Source organism: Tachyglossus aculeatus, chromosome 23 (assembly GCF_015852505.1).
Source record: "Tachyglossus aculeatus isolate mTacAcu1 chromosome 23, mTacAcu1.pri, whole genome shotgun sequence".
Classification (NCBI taxonomy): domain Eukaryota; kingdom Metazoa; phylum Chordata; class Mammalia; order Monotremata; family Tachyglossidae; genus Tachyglossus; species Tachyglossus aculeatus.
In genome coordinates this window covers 20821588-20837402 of record NC_052088.1, presented here as the reverse complement: position 1 = coordinate 20837402, position 15815 = coordinate 20821588, and the positions used below count along the sequence as shown (strand labels likewise).

General features: G+C 41.3%; 1 non-coding gene across 1 annotated transcript; it reads right to left on the bottom strand.

The window, feature by feature from the left end:
* Positions 1-10053: 10053 nt before the first annotated feature.
* LOC119944969 lies at positions 10054-10191 on the bottom strand. Its single transcript, XR_005456107.1, has one exon. It is a non-coding gene; the product is annotated as a small nucleolar RNA SNORA7 (small nucleolar RNA).
* Positions 10192-15815: the final 5624 nt, after the last annotated feature.

Sequence of the window (15815 nt, the reverse complement as noted above, 5' to 3'; positions counted from 1 at the left end):
CCAGACTGGAGGGGGTCGAGGAGAGAGTTGTTGTTGAGGAATTCTAGGCAGCGCGTGTAGACAACTCGTTCAAGGAGTTTGGAAAGGAATGGTAGGAGGGATATGGGACGATAACTAGAAGGTGAGGTGGGGTCAAGAGAGGGTTTTTTTAGGATGGGAGAGACATGGGCATGTTTGAAGGCAGAGGGGAAGGAACCAGTGGAGAGTGAGCGGTTGAAGATGGAAGTTAAGGAGGGGAGAAGGGATGGAGCGAGAGATTTCATAAGATGAGAGGGAATGGGGTCAGAAGCACAGGTGGCCGGCATAGCACTTGAGAGGAGGGAGGAGAGTTCCTCTGAGGATACCGCTGGGAAGGATGGGAGAGTAGCAGAGAGTGTTGAGAGCCGGGGGGTTGGAGAAAGGGGGGAAGAGACTTTGGGGAGGTCGGACCTGATGGATTTAATTTTGTTAATGAAGTAGGAGGCCAGATCGTTGGGGGTGAGGGAAGGAGGAGGGGGAGGAACTGGGGGCCTGAGAAGGGAGTTGAATGTACGGAAGAGCTGGCAGGGGTGATGGGCATAGGTGTCAATAAGGGAGGAGAAATAGTTTTGTCTGGCAGAAGAGAGGGCTGAGTTAAGGCAGGAAAGGATAAACTTGAAGTGAATTGAATAGAGATATTATATTGTACTCTTCCAAGTGCTTAGTACAGTGCTTTGCACACAGTCAATGCTCAATAATAATAATTATAATTATAATAGTGGCATTTATTAAGTACTTACTATGTGCGAAGCACTGTTCTAAGCGCTGGGGAGGTTACAAGGTGATCAAGTTGTCCCACGAGGAGCTCACAGTCTTAATCCCCCTCCTCCTCTCCATCCCCCCTGCCTTACCTCCTTCCCTTCCCCACAGCACCTGTATATATGTATATATGTTTGTTGATATTTATTACTCTATTTATTAATTTATTTTACTTGTACATATCTATTTTATTTATTTTATTTTGTTAATATGTTTTGTTTTGTTCTCTTTCTCCCCCTTCTAGACTGTGAGCACACTGTTGGGTAAGGACCGTCTCTATATGTTGCCGACTTGTACTTCCCAAGTTCTTAGTACAGTGCTCTGCACACAGTAAGTGCTCAATAAATACGATTGATTGATTGATTGATTGATTAATCCCCATTTTACAGATGAGGAAGCTGAGGCCCAGAGAAGTTAAGTGACTTGCCCAAAGTCACACAGCTGACAATTGGCGGAGCTGGGATTTGAACCCATGACCTATGACTCCGAAGCCCGGGCTCTTTCCACTGAGCCACGCTGCTTCTCAATGAATACGATGGAATGACTGACTCGAGAATTTGACTCAGTTGTTTTCCAGAGCAGATTCTCAGAGGTGACCAGCTGATTCTCTATCTTTCCTCCCCATGTCTGCCCCTCCCCGTGCCTGCAGAACAGGGTTTCCGACCCAAGGGGAGAATTAGGATTATTTTTCCTACAGGCTAAGGGAAGTTGACTACCACAAATGAAAAATGTGAATTTCACTTTCCAAACCCACGTGGCAACAAGCGAACACCTTTTAGCTTCTGAGTGACTGGAGCCTGGAGAAGTATCAGAAGTGTCTTGTTATTATATTTGCATTTAGGTTTGGAAGAAGAGGAGCTTGTATTGTAGAAGCCAGGATGTCATTATCAAACCTCATCCTTAAGTTTCTACTGAACTAGTGTGGAAGGGATTTTTGAAACCGTAATTATAATGACACTTGAAAGCTGTTTTTCATTTCCCAGAAACGTTGAAAGCAGCATTAAATGCCGAAGCATTATATATTCTATACTTCACCATCCAATAATCTCTATTAGATGTCTCCAAAGGCAATTTATTTCATAAGAACCAAGCACCGTTCCCCTCAATTAATTTTTTTTCAGTGAAACTATAACGTAAAATAGCAGGAACAGGTCTGGGGATGCTATTGAACTAATGAGTGTGGGTCCTGAGTCAATGCACCTGAAGTATGGAAATCAAAAGGAAAAGAAATAAAATGCTGGAAAAAGCAAGACTTCGTTTTTTAAAGAGAGGACTGCTGCCCAAGTTTTGTGTTTTGTAGCAACATCACAACTCATGCAAGCTCAGAAAAGCCAATAATCTCTTTACTCTTTCCCCCTTCCAGAATTCTGTGCCATCAGGTCATTGTTCTGTGGATTCCTGGTTGTGCCGGTGTAAGGGTGGGAGAAAGAGGGAAAATAATATTCTTTTTTTCAGCAAACCCGCTTTAATCCAACAGGATGTTACTAAATCAATCAATCAGTGGTATTTATTGAACACTTACCATGTGCAGAGAACTGTACTAAGCTTTTGGGAGAATATAATACAACCGAACTAGCAGATACATTCCCTGTTCATGACGAGTTTATAACCTGGAGGGGGAGAGAGATATTAATAGGAATAAACAAGTAATTTATAATATATAATTGAAAGATGTGTAGATAAGTACTTTGGGGCTGAGGGTGGGGTGAATATCAAATGTCATGGAGAAGATATGGCTCAGTGGAAAGAGCCCGGGCTTTGGAGTCAGAGGTCATGGGTTCAAATTCTGCCTCTGCCAATGGTCAGCTGTGTGACTTTGGGCAAGTCACTTCACTTCTCTGGGCCTCAGTTACCTCATCTGTCAAATGGGGATTAAGACTGTGAGCCCCCTGTGGGACAACCTGATCACCTTGTAACCTCCCCAGGGCTTAGAACAGTGCTTTGCACATAGTAAGCGCTTAATAAATGCCATCATCATCATCAAATGTCCAAAGGTCACAGGTTTGAGTAAATCATGGGTATCACACAGGGAACTTATTTGTAACTCTACAGTTTACTGTTACAATAGATACCTGTACAATAGATACAATGGATAGCCAATGAATTATTGATGTGGTAACAGAAGTAAGCCTAATTCGTTCCAGATCACAGGTGCTCATTCCTTTGAATTGTAAATTATAAAGCTTCACTGTAACTAGCTTCAAATAATGAGTTTAGAATACTTTTTAGAGCCACAGTCCTAGAATTCTACCTGGTGCGAGGTGGCTGGGCAGTCTTTTAGCACATTTTGTTCCAAAGAACAACTTGTTCTCCCTCCTACTACAACCATGAGCCCCAAGTGGAATCTGCTTATCCTATATCTACCCTAGTGCTTAGTCCAGTACTTGGCACATAGAAAGCACTTAACAGATAGTGCTATTATTTTCTAAGGCCTTGGTTTTTTTCAAGCAAGGAGGTGTTTGGGAACCTGCCTCCTCATGGTTGGCAAAGAATAGCAGATGGAAGATATGTCATATATTTTATTTTATTTTGTTAATATGCTTTGTTTTGTTTTGTCGTCTATCTCCCCCTTCTAGACTGTGAACCCGTTGTTGGGTAGGGACCATCTCTATATGTTGCCAACTTGTACTTCCCAAGTGCTTAGTACAGTACTCTGCACACAGTAAGCGCTCAATAAATACGATTGAATGAATATATTTCAAGATTAATGGAACTGGGTTGGCTTTAGCCCATGTCAGTTTGGATCAGACACCCCTTGGTAGAATCTACTTAGAAATCTCAACCTGGGTGAGAACATGCCCATCTGACTATTCTTGTCTAGAAGGGTTCTGTGCCCGCTTCCCTTGCCTGGTTATCAGTCTTCCTGGATTCTGGATACTGCCATGATCCCCCCCATGAGCAGCAGCAGCAGGGATGAGGAGAAGGAAGGGGGTCCAAGGGTTAGAGTAGCCTGAAATGTGTTCATAATTTAATATCTGTGGTATTTGTTAAGCACTTCTATGTGCTAGGCACTGTTTGAAGCTTTGGGGTGGAGAGAAGCAAATTGGGTTGGACACAGTCCCTGTCCCATGTGGGGCTGGACAGCCTCAGTCCCCATTTTACAGATGATGCAACTGAGGCACAGAAATTCAGTGAAGCCAGTGAAGCGACTTGCTCTGGCCACTCTGCCTTGCTGCTTCTTCTGCCAGTCAACTAGACGTCAAGTGAATGCAAGGCTCCTGGGCTGGTAGAAATTATTATTCTTCTTTATTGAGCGCATATTCAATCGCATTTATTGAGCGCTTACTGTGTGCAGAGCACTATACTAAGCGCTTGGGAAGTACAAGTTGGCAACATATAGAGACAGTCCCTACCCAACAGCGGGCTCACAGTCTAGAAGGGGGAGACAGACAACAAAACAAAACATATTAACAAAATAAAATAAATAGAATAAATATGTACGAGTAAAATAAATAGAGTAATAAATACGTACATATCTACATATCTACAGGTGCTGTGGGGAGGGGAAGGAGGTAAGGTGGGGGAGATGGGGAGGGGCAGAGAAAGGAGGGGGCTCAGTCAGATATATTGTGTGCAGAGCACTGTACTAAGCACTTGGAAGAGTAAAATATCAGAGTTGGTACAAACATCCCCTGCCCACAGTGAGCTTATTGGTTAACAGTGCTGTTCTCATAATCATCAGGTCAGCAATAAGGCTCACCTTTTTACCACAAATTGATTGAAACCACAAAGTAAACTTTCCCCTTAAAAAAATTCCAAACAAAATACGAGTTGCCTTGAGCTCACCTGGTCATTTAATGCCCAAGGTATCCAGAACACCGCACTATATTCATTCATTCATCAATCGTATTTATTGAGCACTTACTGTGTGCAGAGCACTGTACTAAGCACTTAGGAAGTACAAGTTGGCAACATATAGGGATGGTCCCTACCCAACAACGGGCTCAAGGTCTATATGCTGAGAGAAAAAGAACGAGATAAGGACCCAGCTCTCAAGAAACAGTTTATTCTTTCTGTATGAAGTCAAAAGAAGGGTATTTCCTTATCTCTATTAATACAGGAAGATGAAAAGCCTATCAGAGTATATACCCAGAGAGGGAAAAGGTAAGTCAAGGAAAGAAGAGTTTTTAAAATGCTAAACTGCCCCATCATCATTCAACCTGGTTCAGGGATCAATAGTTTTTCAGCCCCACACTCAGGCTCATGCCTAGAAGAGTGGCAGTCCTGTAATCCTAGCATGATTGAGAGGGAAGGGATCTTGAGAAACAGCATTGCTCAATGGAAAGCGCACGGGCTTTTGAGTCAGAGGTCATGGGTTCAAATCGCAGCTCCGCCACTTGTCAGCTGTGTGACTTTGGGCAAGTCACTTCACTTCTCTGGCCTCAGTTCCCTCATCTGGAAAATGGGGATTAAGACTGTGAGCCTTGTTTTGTTTTGTTGTCTGTCTCCCCCTTCTAGACTGTGAGCCTGTTGTTGATAGGGACTGTCCCTATATGTTTATTTTATTTTGTTAGTATGTTTGGTTTTGTTCTCTGTCTCCCCCTTCTAGACTGTGAGCCCACTGTTGGGTAGGGACTGTCTCTATATGTTGCCAGCTTGTACTTCCCAAGTGCTTAGTACAGTGCTCTGCACAGAGTAAGTGCTCAATAAATACGATTGACTGATTGATTGATTGGTTGATTGATTAAGATTAAGACAACCTGATCACCCTGTATCTTCCCCAGCGCTTAGAACAGTGCTTTGCATGTAATAAGCACTTAAGAAATGTCATTATTATTATGATGATGATGATGATGATTATTATTATCTTAAAGAATCATCTGCTCTAGCCCTTTGTCTCCAGAAAGATTAATAACCAAACTATTCAGCTCATATGATGTCCACTACCTGCATGTAGACAAAAAAACACAAAGATAAAGGGACTGAACATGGACATTACTTGTGTGGTGATGAATCCTTCTCCTATTTAGCAAAGGATCGAATGAAAAGCTCTTGTCTTTATGTGTATTTATACATATCAATCAATAAATGATATTTACTGAGCACTTACTGTGTGCAGACCACTGCACTAAGTGCTTCAGAGAGTATATTACAAGAGTTGGTAGTTGCATTCCCTGTCCACAACGAACTTACTGTGTAGACCTATGTGTGTGAATATAAATCTTAAAACTGTATTTGTATGATAGGTCTAAACTGAGACCATTCATCTCTGACTGCAGATATTTCATATGAATTTTCTGGAATCCAGAGAGCCCGGTTTCCCGTGTTGCCAAGTTTGCCTCAGTGACAGCATTCTGCGATATTTCATTCTCCATATTGTTACCCTTGATCTTGGCCAGAGCTTTTTGATCTGTAGAGATGCTTCAGGCTTGTGATATCTAATTCATTCTCCATATTGGTACCCTTGATCTTGGCCAGAGCTTTTGATCTGTAGAGATGCTTCAGGCTTGTGATATCGATCAAATATCTTGGAAAGTAGATTTCAAAGCTTGTGTAATCAGCTGTTTAAGCCCTCAGCCGTCATTTGGTTTCATAAAACATTGATTTTGGCAGTCTGCTGTTTGGCATACATGTTAATACACAGCCCAGCAAGGCTGAGACTGCAAAGAGAATATTGAAGGACTTCAGTGTTTGGGATTGTATGCTGCAATTTAATCATGTCAGTGGTAGAATGTTAGTCAAACATTATTCCGGGCTTAGAACAGCGCTTGGCACAGAGTAAGCACTTAACAAATACCATCATTATTGTATAGTTACATTCTTATATGCTACTATTTCCCCTGTCCTTAATCTATTTTAACATCTGTCTCCCCCATACACTGTAAGCTCCCCGTGGGCAGGGGTCGCATTTACCAACTCTGTTCTGTTGTGCTTTAGAGAAGCATTGTAGCCTAGTGAAAAGAGCACAAGTCTGGGAGTCAGAGGACCCGAGTTCTAATCTCTTCCCCTCCAGTTGTCTACTGTGTGACCTTGGGCAAGTTACTTAACTTCTCTGTGCCTCAGTTCCCTCATCTGCAAAATGGGGATTCAATACTTGTTTGATCTCCTTCTTAGACTGTGAGCCACATGTGAGACCTGATCATCTTGTGTCTACCTCAGAGCTTAGTAAAAAGTGCTTTGGCACGTAGTAAGTGCTTAACAAATACAAGAATAATTATTATTATCATCATTACTTGCTTACGTTATTAGATACAATGCTCTGCACATAGTAAATGTTCAATCAGTATCATTAATTGATGATTGATAGCCCTATGCAAGCTTCCAAGCTTACCTTGTATAACTGTATACGGCTCTCATCTCTCATGCATCTGACCCCTTATGTAGTCACTGCTTTCTCTGCTTTTAACATCCTCCCTTTTCAGATTCACCAAGGTAGTTTACTGTACATCTTCCCCTCTTCCTAAAACCCCCACCTTCTCCAAGAAGGAATTGCCAATTAATTTCCAGAACTCCAACTCCCATCAATGCAACAACCACCCTTAGTAATTATGTATTCAAATCCATCCTTAGTACTTATGTATTTTAATCCATATTCAGTCACATATTCACTTATTCAGCAATCCCATCCTGACATATTTGTCCTTCTGCCTATTATATCATCCTTCCCCCGCTCTCACTATTTGTAAATAATTTCTTTCAACCTGTCTCTCCCAGTGGATTGTAAACCCCTGGAAGGCAAGAACTACTCCTTTTGATTCAGGTGAGCCAGCCCAATGCCTTAGTACAGTGCACTGCACACTAAATGCGATCAATAAATGTCATTGCTTTACTGATTATAGGTAGACTTGTGCAGTTGATTTGGAATTTTCTATGTAGTCTGGAACAAAAAAGACAAGGTATGTACCACTGAATGAGATCAACCCTGCAAATCAGCGATATTTTTTTAGCATCAAGACAAAACTAAATATTGAAGCTCTATTTTGTGAGTCATTCAAGGATTCACAGATAGATATAGAAGTAGAAAAACATACAAGGGCAGCTTGTCCACTGAAATATTGGCAGACAGAATTTGACTAAATGGGGCCTATATCTTCATACCAAATTGAAAATCTTCAGATCTTGGTGGTGGCCTACCTTTTTTGTGATTGGGAGATATTGACTGAAGGTACTTTTGATTTCCTGCAGTGTTTTCTGGGAACCAGTATCACTAGACCGAAACGTCCTTGTAGCCAAGAATCATGTTTTACTGACTCAATTGGATTGTGCTCTCCCAAGCACTTAGTATAATTCTTGCGCATAGTAAGCACTCAATAAGTATCATTGATTGAACCACATGAAATGGGAAGGCTGAATTACTAGTGGGAGGTTGTAGAGCGCGGGGAGCTCACCAGTGTAAAGTAATGTTTAGTTGCGACAGTTGAGATGGGTGGGACTGTGCAGGAAAATGTATGTTATCAAAATACCCATGTAGCTCTGTAGGGGATAAATGCAAAAGGGAAGATCAGAAGAACATTTCATAGAGTGAAACAGATTTGGAGGCCACAGCAGTAGATCCACCAGCCTGGCAAATGGCAGTTTGAGGTGGTAAATATCACCGATTAACCCTCAGAAAAAGGATTATTGAGATTTATAATTTGTTCCTCATTTCACATTCCTCAAGCACCATCTATTCATCTAACATCTAGGGAAGCGGAGACCCAACTCAGAACAGGAAAGGAAAAGAAAAAAAAAAAACGCACTTGTGGCAGTGGAATTTCCATAAGTGTTTAGATTTGTTTTTATCCTTATCTCTCCTTCACAGGCCTCTCTGAGGAGAGATAGAAATGGCCCAAGTGTGAACAGTCCATAAAATATGCATTGTTGTTAGTGACTTCTCCATGCTATCAGACCACAGCTGGCTTAAGAAGATAAGATAAATATTAAAAATGAGAAAACAATTAAAATATTATGATCAATAAAAACATAATTGCAATGTTGTGTATTTCACAAGCTCCAGATTCATCATGGTTAGAAACTACTGTCACTCTAAACACATATCAAGCTCTTTACTGTGGGATGACAGGGTAATTGCACAGTGATTTCTGTCTGCTAGGCAAGAATTATCGTGACACCTTTCAAAGTTACATAATGATTATATTTGGAATAAAGTGTTAGCTTTAAGTCACTTTGAGTAATGAACTACATTTCATGAAAAGGAAGGAAGAACTGATAAAGATTCTGGTAGTTTCAATGAGGGAAAGGCGGCATTAATTTGTAGAGGGGGCTGGTACCTTCTCTAAGGGAGTACAGTGTTCTCTGACCAGGGAATATGTTTTTGTTTCCAAGGCCAGGATGATCAAGTGGAAGATCTCTGCCTATCACACATCTGTGTCTATCATCATCATCATCATCAATCGTATTTATTGAGAGCTTACTATGTGCAGAGCACTGTACTAAGCGCTTGGGAAGTACAAATTGGCAACACATAGAGACGGTCCCTACCCAACAGTGGGCTCACAGTCTAAAAGGGGGAGACAGAGAACAAAACCAAACATACCAACAAAATAAAATAAATAGGATAGATATGTACAAGCAAAATAAATAAATAAATAGAGTAATAAATATGTACAACCATATATACATATATACAGGTGCTGTGGGGAAGGGAAGGAGGTAAAATGGGGGGATGGAGAGGGGGACGAGAGGGAGAGGAAGGAAGGGGCTCAGTCTGGGAAGGTCTCCTGGAGGAGGTGAGCTCTCAGCAGGGCCTTGAAGGGAGGAAGAGAGCTAGCTTGGCGGATGGGCAGAGGGAGGGCATTCCAGGCCCGGGGGATGACGTTGGCCGGGGGTCGATGATGTGACAGGCGAGAACGAGGTACGGTGAGGAGATTAGAGGTGGAGGAGCGGAGGGTGCGGGCTGGGCAGTAGAAGGAGAGAAGGGAGGTGAGGTAGGAGGGGGCGAGGTGATGGACAGCCTTGAAGCCCAGGGTGAGGAGTTTCTGCCTGTTGCCTTGGCAAACCTTACAGGGGCCTCTGGTCTTCTGTACCAAATACCCCTCTGTCAATCATCATCTTCATCTCTAGTGTGGGTGAATAGATGGGAAAGTATTTTAGTAGGGCCAGCTCGTTGTTGTTGTTGTCTTATGCTGTTGAGTTGTGTCCGATCCATCGCGACGCCATCAACACATCTCTCCCAGAATGCCCCGCTTACGTCTGCAATCATTCTGGTAGTATATCCATAGACTTTTCTTGGTAAAAATACAGTAGTGGTTTACCAATGCCTCCTTCCACACAGTGGACGAGTCTCTGCTCTTGATTCTCTTCCATGCCGCTGCTGCCCAGCACAAGTGAGTTTTGACGTGTAGCAGATGGCCTTCCACTCACTAGCCACTGCCCAAGCTAGGAATGGAATGGGTAGACCTCTGCTTCACTCTCCCTCCTGTAGTCATGACTGGCAGAGTACTGGAAACTCTCCAGATGCGACCCTGAGAGGTGAGTAGGGGCAGCAGGCAAATAAAACACATCTTCGGTTGTTTCTTTTATTTCACACAAACCTGTAGTTTCCATTCACTTTGTAATTTCTAGGCTGCATCTTACTGGCTAGGACAGTGGATGCCAATCTTCATTGTATGGGAATATTTTACACAAAATTGGGATGTTCAGCAAAGGTGCACTGCAGTCCCACTCTTAATGGGGGTGGTGATAGATAATTTATTCTAGGACAAAGAGTCAATATAAAAGACAATGATGCTGGTAAGAAAACGTTTAGTATGGAAAAAGATCATTGGGGAAGAAGATAACTAGTCAACCTCTGCCAGCCCAATTTACCATTCAGAAACACTTGATAGTAACGTGTTTTTCTTATCATGATTTTAAATTTCTTCCAAAGATCTTTCTTATCAAATATTTCATTTTATCCTTACAAAATATATGTAAGGTAGGAAGCGGCATTTGAAATGAAGAAACTGGAACACCTTCGCAGCAGAATTCAGCCCTTTGCATTGGCATTTAACTTGAGCCAAAGGCATCTTAAATTTATTTAAATGTGTCCATTCCTCGGAAAATGTAAGCCTCTTCCAATTACAAGGAAATAATTTGAGAATTCACTGAAGTAACATTTGTGCAATGCATTTGGGCAAAGATCCTTTGATGAAAGATGCCATTTAAGTATGGAGAAAAATAAGGTTTTGAAATCTTCTAATATCTGCTTTCAGAGCCAGCTCTAACAATCATAATTCTTACTTTGACGATGAATCACACTTAAAAGCTCATCTTTGTGCCTGCGGAAATCGATGGTGTTGATTTGGAACATTGATGGTCTCCCACTTTTCAATGTGGCAGAAGATGAGGGTGGGCTCCACACACACGGTGTATAGACCACGAATCAACTTATCTTTGATTGTTTTTTTAATGGTATTTATTAAGCACTATGTGTCACGCACTGTTCTCAGCACTGGTATAGATACAAGATAGGTTGGACGTTGTCCCTGTCCCATATGGGACTCACAATCTAAGTAGGAGGGAGAACAGATATTTAATTCTCATTTTACAGATGTGGAAATTGAGGCACAGATAAGTTATGCTATTATTTATGGTATTTGTTAAACCTTTAACAATCATTGCAGTAGATGCAAGCTAATCACAGTACTAACCCCATCCCCCCCACCTTACCTCCTTCCCCTCCCCACAGCACCTATATATATATGTATATATGTTTGTACATATTTATTACTCTCTTTTACTTGGACATATTTATTCTATTTATTTTATTTGGTTTATATGTTTTGTTTTGTTGTCTTTCTCCCCCTTCTAGACTGTGAGCCCGCTGTTGGGTAGGGACCATCTCTATATGTTGCCAACTTGTACCAAGCACTTAGTACAGTGCTCTGCACACAGTAAGTGCTCAATAAATACGACTGAATGAATGAATTTTACAGATGAGGTAACTGAGACACAGAGAAGTTACGTATCTCATCTAAAGTCACCCAACAGGCAAGTGGCAGGGACAGGATTAGATCCCAGGCCCTCTGACTCCCAAGCCTGGGCTATTTCCAAACTTCTTCCCTTTGGATTTGCAGTCAATTTTCAGCCATACTTCTTAAGGCTAGAAGATGATAATCTACTGCAATGTTTTAATGGTTTCGGTAGAGAGAAATACACCCCGTTTCCCTATTGCATGAAGATTGCGTTCCTGCAGAGAAGCAGCGTGGCTTAGTGCAGAGAGTGGGGAGTCAGAGGTAATGGGTTCTAATCCCGGGTCTGCCACTTATCAACTGTGTGACTTTGGGTAAGTCACTTAGCTTCTCTGTGCCTCAGTTACCTCATCTGTAAAATGGGGGTTAAGACTGTGAGCCCCACGTGGGACAACCTGATTACCTTGTATCTCCCCCAGTACTTAGAACAGTGCTTGGCACATAGTAAGTGCTTAACAAATACCAACTTTATTATTATTATTATTGTAAAACCATGCATTAAGGGAAACTTGCTGTAGCACTCACATGTCCCAGCACTGTGTGCGTGCCCACCAATGGTGCCTTCAATAATGGCGCATACTGACCTAACCAGATTTTGTTTTTTGGAAAATATTCCATCTTTCCCTACTCATATCCTAACCAAAATCCATACTGAAGGTTGTATTATGGCACACCTGAATATATTGCTAAGATATTGAGTTATGGTTGCTGCTCCTCAGGAACTATGTGGATATTTTCACTTTCACCATGCCACCTGTCATTCTCTTTGGAGTCACAATGCAAACAATATTCAGTTACTGATGGCTTGGATGATGATGATGCCATTGAGGTGGACACAAACAATTGGTTAAGGAATGGCCCCCGCCTTCTCGAATGGTATACGTTGAACATGAATAAACACACTGGCCTTCTCTTATACCACTCTCTTCTATGCTCTTTCTGGATTGTGCTATTGCGTTAATGTCTTTACTCTCAGTTTGAGATAACACTGCCAAGTCCACCTTGTTTTAAGTACCTTCTTTCCTTTCCTCCTCAACCTTTGAAGACTTTTGATTGGCTTGAATAGTGATTAAAACCCATTTCAACTCAGTGATCGATAATGGCAGATGTGTTAGGAAAGAAAATGATGGGTTTTCAGTGTGTTAGCACAAAGCCCTGTTGTGTGAAATAGAGTGTGATTTCAAAATTATATATATATATATATATATATATAATTTTGTTATACATGCATATATATGTTTTGCATATATGCAAAAGCATTTCATGTAAAATATTTCATAATTGGTATGGTTATACATTCTACTTTATCAAACCCGCAAAAAGCACACCAAATATTTCCTTTGTGAGAACAAACTGGGAAGAAAAGCAGCTTTTCAAAGAGCCCTCTGGAAATGTAATGAAACAATGAAACAGACTTTTCTAGCAACTGAACTATATATTATCCATGTCAAGTACTTGCATAAAATTCCCCACAGTAAATATATTCCCCAACAAAGGAGAAAAAACTTGGAGCCAAATAGGAAATTTTTCTTGAAAAGCTACTTCTTTGGCAGCCCAAATATTACAGTAAGCAGTAATATCAATCTCAAATGGCCTCAGAGCACCTTTGCAAACTCATCTATATGGACTGAACCAAATGCTATAAAAAGTAAATGTTGCAATACTCTTTTTGGTGGCTGTACAGAATGAAAGTACAAAATCATATAAAATGTATAATTCAGGATCGGGAGGGAAAATATGGAAAAGAATAGCGCATATAATGGTCGAGTAAGTAGGAATCAGGTCTGAAACACCCTTTCTTCCATCAGTCAATCATTATTATTTATTGAGTACCTACTGAGTGTGAAGCACTGTACTAAATGCTTTTAAGAGTATAACAGAAGCAAGGGATTTGTTCCCTGCCCTCAGGTAGCTCTCAGTCTAAAGGGGGAGGCAGACATTATTTAAAAAGATTCACTGTCTTTTCAGCAACATTGCTTCTCCTTCCTCATCAGTTCTCATGCCCATTGCCCCACCAATCAATCCAGACTTCTCTTTTCTGAAGTCCTCAGTGCTCCTCCTTTTCCTCCTCCTGCCCCAATGATCCCCACAACTACTTTTATGACAAAACTCAAATATTTAGGTGTTAGCTTCCCACACCTCCGAAACTTCCTTCCATCTCTACAATCACAGTATCATCTCACAAGAGGAGATCTCCCACCTGCTTTTGAATTCTTCCCAATCGGCCTTTGCCTCTGGTTTAATAATAATAATAATAATAATAATAATAATAATAATAATAATAATAATAATGATTGTGCTTACTATGTGCCAAGCACTGTACTGAGCACTGGAGTGGATACAAGCAAATCGAGTTGAACATAGTCCCTGCCCCACTAGGGGCTCACAATCTTAATCTCCATTTTACAGATGAGTGATAATAATAGTAATAATAATAATAATGGCATTTGCAAAGTGCTTACTATGTGCAAAGCACTGTTTTAAGCGCTGGGGTAGATACAAGGTAATCGGGGTGTCCCACACAGGGCTCTCAGTCTTCATCCCCATTTTACAGATGAGGGAACTGAGGCCCAGAGAAGTGAAGTGACTTGCCCAAAGTCACACAGCTGACAAGTGACGGAGCTGGAATTAGAACCCATGACCTCTGACTCCCAAGCCCGGGCTCTTTCCACTAAACCACACTGCTTCTCCAAACTGAGGCACAGAGAAGTTAAGTGTCTTGCCCAAGGTCACACAGCAAACAAGTGACAAAGTCAGGATTAGAACTCAGATCCTTCTGACTCTCAGGCCGGAGCTTTATCCACTTGGCCACTATGTCCCTTCCTTTTAAGCTCTTTCCACTGAAGGACATACCCATTGTCCCATTTTGACTCACTGTTCCTGGTGCAGGTCTGACGGTTCCACTGGAGACGGAAGGTCCTCTTCATCCAGGGGAGACTAAAGGGATTTCTGAGCAGACCGATTTTGCTCCATGTCAAGGGGAAATCCTTCTCAGCATGTGTAAGAAATGAGGCAGAAACCATGTAAAAGTCCAATTACAGTCTGAAACCAATCAATCAGATCAAACATGTGGAACTGAAAGAGAGGAGAATTCCAAAAACCATATTCTGTCCAAAACCCACTCTTCAGTGGCTCATTACTCTCTTTTTACTAATTGCCCTTGAAAATATATTTTAGCAAATGTCTGAGTTATTTGACTGAAGTACTAAATTTTGATATTTTAAATATTTCCATGGGACTAACCACCCGCCCACAAACATTTCACTAGTCTGCTTCACTAATTTCCAAACCAAATGATTCATTGCCATCAGTTTAAGGAGGCCTATGTGGTACCTGGACCAAAATAAGGGGATATTCACCCTACCCTCAGCCCCAAGACATTTATGTAGATATTATCTAATTTATTGTAATGCCTGTCTCTCAATCCAAACTGTAAGCTCCTTGTGAACAGGAAATATTCCAATGGTGTGAACATTCTGAATGAGTTTGTATTGCACTGGGGCTGTGGAGGTTTCCTTTTGCGGGTTCTGAAGCTGAATCACAGCAAGTTGTGATTTTAAAAAGTCCCAACTGAATGTGGATGAGGCAGACAGGTTCTATGACTGGAAATTGCATTTTATTGCATCCTCTGGGATAGGTGGTTTAATGTTGCCCATTGGAAAAAAGGGAGAGTGGGTTTCTCAATAAACCCCACAGGCCTATGGACAAATTTATCTGGGAGAACGCGGTAGAGAGGAAGTGAGGTCAGCCATTTTTCAGAAAACACAAAACAAAAATGAAGATTTTTTTGAATCACTAATAATGAAAATCACCTTTACGTATTTTCTCAATTGGATTTTGAAGCTTTTAAACTGTATGAGCCCACTGTAACTCCAAAACGGTACCACAGCTGTGTAGACACCTGGCAGCCCCTTACTGCATTCATTCACGATAACTGCATTTTAGGAAGGAAGAGGTAAGATGATTAAGGAGATGGAGCAGCTTCCATACACAAGTAGATTAGTCCTTCCCTGACTAAACCTCCTTTCCTCTACTCCCATTCCCTTCTGCAGCACCCTGATTTGTTCCTTTTATTCATCCACCCTACCAGTGCCACAGCATTAATGTACATATCTTTAATTTATTTATTTATAATAATGTCTGTCT